Genomic DNA, 12706 nt, shown 5'->3' with positions numbered 1-12706 from the left:
TCACCTCACGAGAGAGCCCACCCCAGAGTCCTCCGGCCAGCTGCTCCCAGATTCCTGCCCCTCCGAAACTGTGTGAGCCAAGAAGTTATTGTTGTTCCACACGGCTACGTTTGGGGGTAATTTGTTGTTGCCTCAGTAGATAACTGACATGGCCGCCATCTGGGAGCTTTTGAGAAAGTCAGGCCTCAAGCCCCAGCCCAGGTGTACTGAGTCAGAAGGTGGGTGTTAGCAAGTCCCGCGGGTGTTTCACATGCATGTTAAGTTTGAGAAACACTGTTCTAAGCCGCTCCATCCCTAGTCAGTAATACAGACATAAGTGCGTACGGACGTGTCCCAAGGAAAGCTTTTGAAGTGAGCTCACCTTGGGTCATTCCTTTCCCCCTCGCCATCTTTTCCCCTTGGCTAAGGAAACCAGAGCCTCTGTCCACCCCCATCCCCACCCCCACCCACCACACCACCCTGGCGGCCATGTTGCTGGGTTGGCTGAGCATCCTTGCCCTCTTCCTCAGGCCCAGTGCGTGACAGGTGCCTCCTTGCCTGAAAATCTCAGTAACGGCTCACAGGAAACAACTCAAGGGAGCAAAGCTTTATTTTTATTTTATTTATTTATTTATTTATTTATTTTTAATAAATTAATTTTTTATTGGTGTTCAATTTACCAACATACAGAATAACACCCAGTGGGAGCAGAGCTTTAGACGGGAACCCGTGGAGGCCAGGTAACATGCAACTTGGGAAAAGTACCCAAGGGGTAGGATGCCGTAACATAAAAGTATGAATTTGATTCATTTCCCTGACATGGGGCCAGCCAGCCCGCCTCTAGGGGTGTCCCCTCTTTGGGGGGTTCTTAGTGACTTCAAAACCCGAGTCAACATACTGGAGAGGGGAGCAGGTGGAGGGTGGAAGGGGAGTTTTGGTTTCAGGTTATGAACATAGGGTCACCCACGTTTGGATGATGGTTGCTTTTCTTTTCTTTTTTTAGAATTTACTTATTTAAGGGACACAGAGAGAGAGAGTGGATGAGCGAGTGAGCGAGCAGGGGAAGGGGCAGAGGGAGAAGCAGGCTTCCCAGTGAGCGGGAAGCCCCCCCCCCCCCCCCCCCCCCCGATGTGGGGCTCAATCCCAGGACTCCAGGATCATGACCTGAGCCGAAGGCAGATGCTTCACTGACCGAGCCACCCAGGCGCCCTGATGGTTGCTTTTCTATGTCACGATTTACGCAGTGGGCCTGCTCTTGGTTTGGGTGCAGCTACTTCCTGGAGGACTGATACGAATTGTCAGGCCTTCGGGCTTGGGATGAGCAGTGGGAATCGAGGGAGGAGCCTTTGTTGCTTCTCGGTCCCCAGATGTTGGCACACGTGGCAAGGGACTGTCACCCTTTCAAACCATCCTTCTCGGCCTTGTCTGTCTGCCACGTGCCAGGATGCTTGGGAATGGTTCGGCCGGTTCCGAAACAGCACAGAATAAATAGTTGGAGCAGGTAGGTGAGATGTGGCTTCAGTCAATCTTTTTGGCTGTGTTTCTGGCCAATCCCCAACACATGCTCTTTCTACTACAGCCAAATGGAAGAGTTTCTATTCTGCAAAAACACTGTGGGTCTCACACCTAGGCCTTTGGATACTCGACTCCCTCTGCTTGCCAGCAATTCCTCCCTTCCCCTCGGGTAACTTCTATCCCTCCTTCCGTTCCTGACTGAAGTATCACCTCCTCTGGGAAGCCACCCTAGATTCCTCTGGGTCTGGTTTCCCCTCTTTGTGCTTTGGTAGCACCCTGCTCACTCCTTCCTCATACTATTATCACTCTGTAGGTGCTGATTTACTTCTCTCCCCTGCTAAACTGGAAACTCTGTGAGTGGCCCTGTCTCATTTATCGTCCCATTTATCACAGTGTCTGGCACAGATTAAGTGCTCAGAACTCACTGTCATTACGCCTGCATGAATGAATATTAGGTTGTGCCTAGAATGGTGCCTGGCCCCTGGTATGTGTTCAATAAAGGTTTTTGGAAGGAATTGGTATCTAGTGATTGTTTCCCTGGAGAGGTTAGAAAGGTGGTGGAACTCTTGAAGGAAGACCACCATCCCTCCACCCCGGCCCCGGAAGCCCCTAGAAGCCCATGTGAACCAGGAGATGCTCTTCCTAGGTCCAGCCCTATTCTACGGAGGAGTAAAGTTTTGGCCTCCACGGCAGCTTAGCTAGTGCTCTGCTTTCATCATGCCTCTGCTTCTCTCACTTCTCTTGACTTGATAAATAGAATTGAACTTTCTGGTCTGAAAGGTGCTGCCTTATTGATTCAAAAGCTGGCAACAGTGACCCCAGCACAGAAACATTTCCTGGGGATCAAATAACCAGCTCCTCTCAGCCCTCATCAATCTGCAGCCTGGCTACACGTCCACTTACTCTAGGACTTACTACCTGAACCCTAACCCTAAGGCCCCCAGGCCAGGGGATGGCCCAGATAATTTACTATCATCTTGAATTCCCAGGGTTGTAATTTAGAAGGACTTGCTGTTTGAGGCAAAACAAAGCAATACTTTGGTTCACTCAGGGTTCTGAGTGGTGCTACTTTCTGGGGATGAAATAATAATTCTGGATCAAAAATACTTTTTACACAAATTTTCTGGTCTGCCTTACATAAAAAGCTAGAGATGATCATGAATATTTCCAGCTCATAAGTAAGGAAATAACCTAATAGAAGTTGGGTAGATTGTCCTTTGGCCAGAGATACGATGCTATTCTTTTTTTTTTTTTTTTAAGATTTTATTTATTTATTCATGAGAGACCCACAGAGAGAAGCAGAGACATAAACAGAGGGAGAAGCTGGCTCCCTGCAGGGAGCCTCATGTGGGACTCAATCCCAGGATCCTGGGATCATGACCTGAGCTAAAGGCAGATGCTCAACCACTGAGCCACCCAGGTGCCCCTACAATGCTATTCTTAATGATAATAATAAATAAAATAGTCATAAGTTATTTCTTTAGCGTTTATTAGTGCCATTTAATACTTCATATAGATAATCTGAATTATCACACCAATATTACAGGTTAATATTACTACTGAAAATTTTGGGGGGTGAAATAGGGAATTAAGAGTACACTGATCATGATGAGCACTGAGTAACGTATATAAGTGTTAAATCACTACATTGTACACCTGAAAGTAATACAACACTGTAGGCTAACAACACTGGAATTTAAAAAAAAATTAATGAAAAAAATTTAAAACCCACCTTCACAGCAAAAGAAAAAACTTATTTTGAGGATAGTTGACACACAGGGTTATGTCTTATTATTATTTTCACCTGACACTTGCGGATATTGAATCTTAGAAAAGTGAAATGACTTGCCCAGGATTACAAAGCAAATCCATGGTAGTGCCCGTAGTCTACCTCCTATCAACTCAGCTTCCCAACCGGTCCTCCTAGTCATTATTCTGTGATGTCCCTGAGGTCAGGGACACCACGTTCACCTCGCCCTCCACTGTGTCCTAACCCACAAGCACAGAGCTAGCAGATGGGGAGGTGTAAGTGCCTGGTTCTCCTGCTTCCAAATCTGATGTTCTTTTAAATGTCTGTCCTGGGATCCCTGGGTGGCTCAGTGGTTTAGCACCTGCCTTTGGCCCAGGGCATTCCTGGGGACCCGGAATCAAGTCCCACATCAGGCTCCCTGCATGGAGCCTGCTTCTCCCTCTGCCTGTGTCTCTGCCTCTCTGTGTGTCTCTCATGAATAAATAAGTAAAATCTTAAAAAATAAATAAATAAATAAATAAATGTCTGTCCTGCCTCAAAGAAGGCAATGAAGAAGGCAGATCTGTGCCAGGCGTCAGGAGGCCAGTCAGGCCCCTCTCCCATCTATCACCAAGGCTTTTCATCCTCTGAGTCTCAGTGGGCTCAACATCCGAATGGTCACAATCAGAGCCACCATTTATCAAGTACTAACCACACAGTCAGCACGCTGCCAGGTACTCCGTGGGCGAGCACTGATTGGACCCTCTGCCCCACCCTGCAAGGGAGGCATTATTATTTCCGAGAGAGAGGTCAGTTGTGATTCAGAAAGTTGAAGTAATGTGGCTATAGTCATACAGTAACTAAGCGGTAGAGCTGGGATAGAACCCACATTCATGCCAAAAATAGGCTCCATGATGTTACCTCTCTCTTTAAAAACAGCTTTACTGAAACATAAAAAAAAAAACTATATCATATGGCTACTTATTGTTTATGATGCACTGGCTGTTAGTATGGTCACAGGGTTGTGTAGCCATCACCACAATCAGTTTGGGAATATTTTCATTATCCACCCCCCAAAGAAACTCCTTCCACCTTGGTTCCCTACCACCCCAACCCCACCATACACATCAGTTTGGGAATATTTTCATTATCTACCCCCCAAATAAACCCTTCCACCTTGGTTCCCTACCACCCCAACCCCACCATACACATACCCCAGGCGACCACCAATCTACATTCTATCTCTGTAGATCCTGGACATTTCACATAAAGGGAATCGTACAATCCTTTGCGACTGGCTTCATTTATTCTGTCTAATGTTGTCAAGATTCATCTATGTTGTAGCGTGTTTCAATCCTTCATTCCTTTTTACTGCTCAGTAATATTCCATCGTATGGTTATACCGCATTGTGCTTACCCGTTCATCAGTTGATGGACACGTGGGTTGTTTCTGATGTTATCTCTCTAACCCACCCCATTTGCCTCCCAGAGATGTCCTGAGGACCAAATAAAAATGAGACAAGAAAGCATTTTCTAACTGTCAAGTAGGAGGCAGCAGTTTTTATTGAGCTGATGGAAACAAATGAGGGCAAGTTGGCTTATGTTTGTTTATTTGTTTCCAACGAAGCACAGAGGATCCTGTGGCGGTAGTTGGAAATATAGTCCTGGCATAAGAGCTGTTTGTGTTCTTATCATTGCTAATGCCTCTTCGGCATGCCATTCTGTGATAATAGTTTCTATCTTGACTTTTATTTTTTGCTGTAAAACAAATGATAGCAAGTGGCTCTTTAAGGGAATAGTTTTTATTTGGAGTGATTCAAAAGTCTGGCATCTAACTTTAATGGAAAACAGATCTATCTTCTGCCACTAAACTAAGGAATTGTTGACTGGAAATAATCTTACTAAACCAATTAAAAAAACTCTTCACGGATCTTTCTCATCAGCAGCTCAGCAATTCATATATCTTTCAGATATCAGAAGGGGCTAATCATGTGTGTGTTACTAAGGAATCCACTGAGTATATTTTGTAAACACACTTAGATGAATCCAAGAAGAAAACCAGGACAGCTAGGAAACTCGCATCCTCTTCTCTTCCTTATCCTGGGGTGAAATGAAACAGAAGTGGGAGATTATGTTCTTTTCCCCATCTTAATTTAGCAAACTAGGAATTGTTTCAACCAAGTCCTACAAAGGTTGCATATGCTGCCCAAGATGTTCCTCGCATATAAAACACACTTTGGGGTTAGGTTTGTCAGCAGCCAATCTGAAGGCAGTAGAAGAAAATATCCACGTAAAATCTTTCCTGTTTTCAGCTAAAGGGGTGCTCCCATTATTTTCATAAGGGCCTCTACACAATTCAACAGATTTATTGAGTGCTGACTGCATCTGGCAAAGGACACAGAGACAGGCATACAAAGAGGTACCAGCCAGAGCAGGAGAAAAGTGATCATCGGGACAGGAAGGAGGGGCTGCAGTGGGGCAGGGGTTGTGGGGCAGGGGTCTGTACTGGGACAGCAAGTGGAAAGGCCAAGAGGGGCGGGAAACACGAAGAGCTAATAAGTTTGTTTATACATTTACTGTTTGCTAGACCCTGTGCTTAACACTTTGCACATATTTTCTTACCCGGTCACTGCAATTCAATAGTGGTCTGTCCCACAAATGGGTGCCACAGTGGATATCATTATAAACCCCTCTTTTAAGACGGAAACTTACTTAACCCAAGTTATACCCTTAGTAAGTGATGGAGTTCGGGCCAAGTTCCTAACCACCGTGCAAACCACCTCTCAATCAAACAGAAGCCAGTCTATTCAGGATGTTCCATATCAGAAAGTAGATAGAGATTTTTTTTTTCTTAAAGGAAAATGAAGTCAAATTTTCTCACTACAAATTATACAGCCTAGTTCTGAAATCTGAGTGTTGAATATGAGAAGATCAGAGTTTTATATTTTTACCATCTGGGCATTTTGGGGCCGAACATGTTATGGCAGTGGCCCCAGGCGAGGCTGGGAACAGGATGACTTTTATCTGTGATACTTCCACACCCCACCACTCCTCCAACATTCAGGCCCCTTCTGTACCACCTTTCAAGTTACCATCTGGCTGTCTCTTACCTCCACGCTGTCCCATGTCCCAGATCTGATGTTCGTTTCCTTCTATAATGCCAGAAGTAGGCTCTAGAGCTGGGAAAGACTGCGAGACGTTATCTGGTCTCTCTCCCATTTCACGGATGAGGAAAACTGAAGCCCAGAGAAGTAAATCACCCCAACTCACAGAGTTGGATAATAGGTGTCTGATGAACTGCTCCTAGAAGAAGTGTTGGTTTTTGGAGAAACATGAAAGGGGCCCACAGAATTCCCCAGAGTCTGGGATGAAGACCATTGGTGGCTCCTAAGATCATTTAGATGACGTTCAACAGCATTTAACTTCTCTGTCAATCCTTCTGGTTTAGGTCAGGGAGACAAATTCCATTTGGCCCTGTCTTTAACACCTACTGGGCGGCAATCTCTCTTTTTAACAGAAAGAGAACAAAGATGAGGCTCAGGGCCCTTGACTAGCTAGCTAGCTAGCTAGCTAGCACCTAATAACATTGTTTTGCTTTCATTGTATTTATTATTATGCCTCTGTTTTTGGCAAATGACACTGGCTTTCCATTGACACTCCTGAGGCAGAGTTTTCCCTAAAACATTATCTATTTGTTTTTGAAAAGTAGATCTGAATTGTTAAGCAAATAATATTGCATTCGGTTCACAAGTAAGACAAACATCTTCAGGATGGTAAACAACTGCCTTAAAAGCAAGAGCCATTTGAATGACAAAGAGCAATGATTTGGGGCCCTGTGCGGGACCCTGAGGTAAACACCTCTCAGATCACACTGCCTAGCCCCTTGCTTATTTTGAGAAGGGTCATCTTTGCTTCAGGATTGGGGATAAATTGGTGACTCGCTTAGCATCGTCCACCCTCCGCCCCATGATCCTGTCCACTCCCAGTCTGGCTTCTCCGTGGTGTGCTCATCTCTTCCTCTCCCACCCACCCCCCTCCTCTCTCCACTTCTCCCTCCATTCCTGCAATGGCCTCCAAATTCCCTTCTCTTCTCCCTCTGACACTAAAGATGGCAGATAACTCAGAGGGAATTACTTCACCTTGAAGAATGGTGATTCCCTGTGGCCTCCTTGAACAGGCTCGGGAGAGTGAAGAAATGCAGTGTGCCACAGTGAAGGAATGCTGGTGTGGGGGCTCCTGGCCCTGCCTCCCGGGAGCTTGACGGCCCTTGTACGGCAAGTCACTCTGTCTCTAGGTCTCACTTCCCTTTCTCAGCAGCAGCTATGCCACCAGCTCTGAAATTCTGCGTTCCAACAATCTGCGCCCCCCACCCCCTGCCCCCATCTACCTCACCCCTCTGCTTGCAGGAAGCTGGGCTGAAGAAAGGAGGAAGAAGGAGAAAGGAAGTGGTGAGGACAGCAGGCTTTTCCTAACCTGTGAAGTGAGAGACTTCTGGGTAGCCAGTCAGAGGCCCAAACACTTAGGGTTGTTGTGAGAATTAATCAAGATATTGACTGAAAATGTCTTCCCACAATACTCAGCACATGGTAGGTGCCCAATGTGAAGGCTAGTCTCATTGTCGTGGGATTGCTGAAGAGGTGAGTCAACATCCAGAGACAGTGGAGGCCGCTGGGGGGGCGGGGGGGCAGGAGGCTTCACCTGGGTCATTGGATGGAGGAGTCACACTTCGGCCCAGGCTGGCTTTCCCCAGGGAAAGGCCTGGAAAATGGGCCTATTCCCTTCCATTGGGTCTGACCAGGGACAGAGGGCACAGTCAGAAAAGAAATAACCCCAGGGAGAGAGTAAAGGGAATGGAGGCCCCTGTGCAGAGGGGTGGGGGGGAATGACAAGGAGCCAGTCAAAGGTCAGGAAATCAATATTTTTCTCCTTACAGATCTATAAGTTTAGAGGCTTGTAAAGGTCAACGTTGTCCTTTTAAAGTACCTCCAGGATTTACATCCCGAGTAACACTTGGTTTCCTCCACGGTAAACATGAAGATCCAATTAGTTTTCCCTATAATTCAAAGAGATCCGAGAAAACAGGGACCTTTCCGGTTGGGAGTCAGTTTGGCTATAAAGTTTCTTGCTACACTATTCTGAGGATGAACTTTAATCCATATCTTATCTCCTGTTTGAAAATGAACATCCCTTCTCTTCTTATCATAATGTTTCTGCTTTCTTTTTCACTTTTTCCCCCCCTTTCCTGAGGAGCCTTGGCCATATTCCTTTTTGGCAATTAGAATAAATTCCTCATACTTAGTTATTTGCTGCACTCGGTTACCTAAAGAATTTTTCTTCCCGACTTGACTCCAGAAGGCATTTTAAGGTCCTGTCAAAGCAGAATGTTGCTGGAACCCAAGCTTTCTGGGCCCTGATTCGAAGTCTTTTACAGCAATGTGAAATGGGGATCACTGAATATTTCTCTTTTTTATGGCATCTTTGACTGGGGATGAAATCACCGATGCAGCCGTTCCAGGAACCCTGTTTACAGAGGCTGCTTCTCAGCCTCTGGGTTTCTCCCTTTCCCTCTGGGTCCACTAATCCATCCTGGTCTTTCCCAGGGGACTAAGCGGTGAGGTGGGAGTTGCCAAATATAAACACACCCCAGGCTGGGCTTTCAGTCTCATGCTGGGTGTGGTGCTGGTGTGCAGTCACGAACAGGGCTAGCTCTGGATTCCTGGGGTGAGGGGATACAGAGGGCGAGAACCTCTCTCACAGGTGTGTGTGTGTGTGTGTGTGTGAGAGAGAGAGAGAGAGAGAGAGAGAGAATCACTACCATTGGAGTGTTCTGGGTCCTTCCAAAAGGGAGGACCGAGCTTTGAGTAAGAGGCCTGTGTGTGGAGCTAAGGAGTTGTGGGGCCTGTTTAGAAATCTGGAGAAATCTTACTTTGCTCTCTTGCCTGAAAGAAGAGGAATGAGCTCCGCAGCAACAAGATGATACCTTGTACAAAGCTCATTGGGAATATTTGGCAGGAAATATTGGCCTCCCCAGTGCAACCCCTAGTTGACAGAGGGTCCTGATCCTACTGAGTGATTACCACGACCAGGCCCTGTCAGAGAGACTTGACATGCATTATCTCACTTAATCTCAGAGCCTCCCTAGGAGACAAGTACAGTCATCATCTCCATTCCACCTCTACAGAAGCCAAGGCACAGAGAGGCTGATTGACTTGCTCAAAGCCCAACAGAGTAAGTGGCAGGGCACATTACATGTGACAGCCGGACACGTCCTATTTTTCTCCAGCTTTGGTGAGTGAAGAAGAGGATGAATGGCCATACACCTATCCAAGGTGGAGGAATGTTTTCTCTTTCACTTCCTAAAAGGCTGCCATTTGGGCTTTCCTCTCTGTTGCCCGTCAGTCCAGATAGGAGGTGTATCAAATCAGAATGCATTCTGAAGTTGCAAAGAACAGAAAATGCAGCTCAAACCGACTTTGATAAAGGAGATTTATGAGCTCATGTAATGGCAACTTTCAGACAAGGGTGATCCAGCACCTCAGTGACATTATCATGGACTCAGTTTCTTTCCGTCTTTCTGTTCTGCCTTCTGTTTGCATTCCAGGCTTCGTATGTGAGCAGTTGAGAAGGTGAGAGAGCACTTCTTTCTTCTAGCACTCCAAATCCAAAGTTCACCCTGGTTGGACAACTTAAGTTGCAGCTACTCCTTGAATCAATCACCACTCAAAACCAGGGCAGTGGAATTTGTTGGCCGACCTAAGTCAATCAATGATCACCTCTGGAAATGCGGGCAGTGTCTGCATCCACAAGCTATAGGAAATACACAGGAAGACTGGATACTCAAATAAAAATCTGGGCACAGTCAGGAAGGCGAGAGCAGAGAATGGTTAGTGTGTAAATAATTTATATCCTTGGATTATTTAAAGATAGCCACGGGATGCCTGGGCGGCTCAGCTGGTTAAGCATCTGACTTTTAATTTCAGCTCAGGTCATGATCTCATGGCTATGGGATCGAGCCCTACGCTGAACCCCATGTCGGGCTGGGTGTGGATCCTGCTTAGGCTTCTCTCTCTTCCTCTTCCTCTGCCCCTCCCTTGATATCTCTCTCTCTCTCTGTCTCAAAAAAAAAAAATCATGTCTTTGGTTAAAAATGCTAGAATACCCAATGGCTGAAATGTAGGAGATTATTAGTCACACTTAGAATGAACTGTGAAGGCGGGCCATTCCAGTTGGTGTCGTGGCTCGATGATGGCCCCGGAGATGTGGGCTTTTTCTGCTTTGTCATCTTCATGTTTCAGTAATGGTTACGACGGGCTGCTAAAGCTCCAGGTATTACCTTCTCAGATGTGACCTAAACAAGAAGGAAGCAGGAAGGATGGACACAAAAGGGCTGTCTTCCCAATGCATCTTGTCTTTTACTAATAGGAAAATCTTTCCCCACATGCCCTAACCATCTTTCTCTTTCATCCGACTGGCCTTAACTGGATCATGTGGCCATCTAGCTGCAAAGGAGGCTGAGAAAATAAATACCTGGAGTTTTCAGTTTCTGTGGTGGAAGCTGGTGAGGAAGAAGTGGATTGAGAATGGCCTTAGTAGTCATCCAATGTCTTGTTTGGGTAATTTTGTGCTAACAAAGTAGAGACCACGTCCTAAGATTCTGCTAGTGTCCATTACAGAGGATATTATCAGGATCTGACTGATGGTCTTTTTAGTAAAACTCAGACTCATAGGTAGTTAGTTTTTCATCCATATTACCTTCAAACACAAAATACAATGTAGCATTAGGTATTCAAGTGTTGACGTTGCTGAGAGGTTTATCAGAAGCAAATTTAGGCAGCAGCCTACTTCACATTGTCAACAGTAAAAGAACACCTCACACCTTATTAAAAATTAGATGTCTAAAGTAACCTTATAAAAACTGGAAATTCCAATATGGACTGTTAATTATTCTGAAATTGGTTTTTGCTCTAGATGGCAAAAATATTTCTCTGCTAATTAATTGCCTAATCTTCGCAGCTATAAGCTCAGTCTCAAAGTACGTTACAAATACCCTATCACTCAATAAATTGCAGCTAGTATCAGCAAAATATTTTTGGCTTATTTGAGGACTAGAGCAATGAGGCCAAGAAAGTGACTCAATAGATTAGGGAAACGGTAGAGTGAAAGATGCTGAGAACAATCTGATTACACACACATACATCCATTATGTTTGCAGTTTCAAACCATTCCAACTTTGGACATTTTTTTTTTCCTTCTGACTTCCTTTGAAAAATGACATGAACAGATTTTTCACTGCAGTTGGAAACAGACTCTGTGAGAAGAAAGAGGCCAATATTCGGGGAAACTGTGACAAATGAATCTGCTAGGAGGAAAGAAAAACTTAAAACATCCAGAGAGCTAAAGATCCAGGAGTAATTGCAGTTTGGCTGTGTAGGGCTGATGTAGACTTACATTTAGTACTGACTCACAACCAGCATTTCATGGTGCTTTAGCATTTATGAGGCATTTTTACGTATACTGCCAATTGGCCCAGGCTCTAATAAATCTCCACTAGAGCATATTTGGTATGTACAATTACACAAGGATGTAATAGGTTTTATTTTTGGCACCCCAGCAATTTATTCCCCACCTTCCCTTTTCTGGCAGCTGATTCAGGCCTGGCCCATCATAGTATCCATTCACCTGAACAGTTGGAGGACCAATCAGAGTCTTCCCCTGGGATTTTGATGTATACCAATAAAGTTATCCACCTACCCCATCAGCACCCTCTGTTGCAAAGCTGGAAGAGTAAGACTGGAGCTGCAGAGGGGAGCAATGGAGATGGAAAGAGCTTAGCATCACTTCTGGATCCAGAATCAATCTTTGCCTGAAGCCAGAGCTTTTGGGATGTCCTCCTTAGGCGAACCAAAAAATTCTACTTCTGGCTTAGCTTGTTTGGCTTGAGTGCCTTGCATAAAGAGTCCTGATCCATACCACCATTTACACAAGCTACAGTCCGTCTGCAAATTCAGCTTGAATTGAGCCTCTTTGATGAAGACTCTCCCAGGGACTGCCTCCTGCACATTACTTTTTCCAGGAGCCACACCACTCAACTGACTCCACCAAACAGCTGGCATGGTGTTGAATGCAATCACAATATTCTCTGATTTTTCAAATGTCTTTTCAGCTTTGTTGTAAAGTCTTATGGGAATTGATAATATATTGCCCAATAAATAAACAGAAATTCTTGAAGTTTTTTTTTTTTTTTTTTTTTTTTTTTAGAAATTGTTTGGTTAGAAGCTACACATCTTTGGAGAAGTAATATAAGCAATAGTTGAGTTCCTAGGCTAGCTCACAAAAGCCTATTCTATGAAAATGTGTGTACAATGGCAGAGAATAAAGAGTTGTCATGCATAAAACTGTGGCTTGAAAAAAATGAGTTTGATTTGAGAAAAGAAGGAGGTAGAAATAGACTTTTCTGGATCATCTGGAGGAGTTTCAGAGTTG

The sequence above is a fragment of the Canis lupus genome, chromosome 21, assembly GCF_048164855.1.
Source record: "Canis lupus baileyi chromosome 21, mCanLup2.hap1, whole genome shotgun sequence".
Classification (NCBI taxonomy): Eukaryota; Metazoa; Chordata; class Mammalia; order Carnivora; family Canidae; genus Canis; species Canis lupus.
Note: the sequence above shows the minus strand (reverse complement) of the source record.